Source organism: Helobdella robusta (genome assembly GCF_000326865.2).
Source record: "Helobdella robusta unplaced genomic scaffold HELROscaffold_34, whole genome shotgun sequence".
Classification (NCBI taxonomy): Eukaryota; Metazoa; Annelida; class Clitellata; order Rhynchobdellida; family Glossiphoniidae; genus Helobdella; species Helobdella robusta.
The window spans coordinates 1,041,790-1,043,577 of record NW_008704659.1 but is presented as its reverse complement, the minus strand read 5'-3'; positions in this window follow the sequence as shown (position 1 = coordinate 1,043,577).

Below are 1,788 nucleotides of genomic sequence, written 5' to 3'. Positions count from 1 at the left end.
ATAATTTTTACAATATTCTATAAATTCTACCGAATGTTTGGCGTTAATATGTTTGTAGTTCGTTTTTTCTCACTAAATCGAAAATACTAACTACAAACATCATAACGCCAAACATTCGGTAGAATTTATAGAATATTGTAAAAATTATGGTCCATTACCAACATATATTTATATATGTATATATATATATATGTGTGTGTGTGTGTGTGTGTGTGTGTGTGTGTGCGTGCGTATAGATGACAAGGTTAATGAATGACCTTGCAAATTAAGCGTTGTTGCCCGTGAAAAGTCGTAAAAACGAATAAATTTATTTCTAAAAATTATCCTCAGAAACTTGATTTATGGCTCAGAGGCTATCTGTACGAAGAATTGAATAAAAAATTTTGAGGAAGAAGTGTAGTTGAATTTAGCAATGTGAAAATGTACATACTACATATACTACATATATAAACTTATATGTATATATATATATATATATGTGTGTGTGTGTGTGTTTGTGTGTCTGTGTGTGCGTACGTGTGTGTGTGTGTACATGCATTTTCACACACACACAGAGTGCGATTTTTAGCAACATTATGCGTTTATTCACTCTGCAAATGACTGACGTTGACGTCAAAATCGTTTCGTTTCGTTTGACAGGAAATTATATCTGTAATATTTTGTTTTTTTTTGTATCCACATGTTGCATGTACAGTCAGTGTAGTACAGTACATGTGTATAAACTAGTACAGTGTGTACAGTTTTGTAAGCAATGTAGATAGAAGCTGTATGTTAAGTATGGTTCTTTCATTTCGTTGATAAATTATAACAATGTCTGAGGTTTCGAACGAAAGCATTTCATCCCAATTTTACCGAATCTTTAACGGGTTTTTCAATAAGTGATGACGATGACGACGATGATGATGATGATGGTGATGATGATGTTGGTGATGATGATGATGATGACGATGATGATGATGGTGTTGGTGATGATGATGACGATGATGATAAAGTTATTAAACCGAGTAACTTGTTTAAACAACCGTGCGTGAAATATTTTTCTACTGCGTTGGGTTTGAACGAGAATTCTTGAAATAACTAAGTTTATTTATTTTTATATTCGTAATAATAAATATGAATGATAAAATACTATAATAATAAAATAATATAATTATAAAAAAAACTATTACGTCCTCATCATCATCATTATGATAGCCATTCTAATCGTCACCATAACCATAATAAAAAATACTAATTTTATTATTATGACGTCATAAACGTCATCATCAAACAATTTCACCATCATTATCATCATATAATATCACCCCCGCCATCGTAATCACCACAACCATCATCACAACCATCATCTCCTTCATCATCATCTTCTTTTTCATCATCATCATCTTCTTCATCATCATCATCTTCTTCTTCTTCTTCTTTTCATCATCATTATCATCATCTTCTTCTTCTTCATCATCATCATCATCATCTTCCTTATCATCATCATCATCGTTTTCACCATCATTACCAGCGAACAAACGCTTGCATTTGTGAATGCGTGCGCGCGAATCAGCGAGAACCAGTCCCGACCAGTCTGCACAAGGGTACGTCTTTGTCATTAGCCAGCAGAGCGCCATAATTGCTTTGTTGTTGCTGTTGTTGTTGTTGCTGTTGTTGTTGTTGCTGCTGCTGTTTTTGTTGTTGTTGTTGTTGTTGCCGCTGCTGCTGCTGTTTTTGTTGCTGTTGTTGTTGTTACTAATTTTAGCATCAGGCCATATAATATTTTGATCTTTGAAAATTTTTTACGTG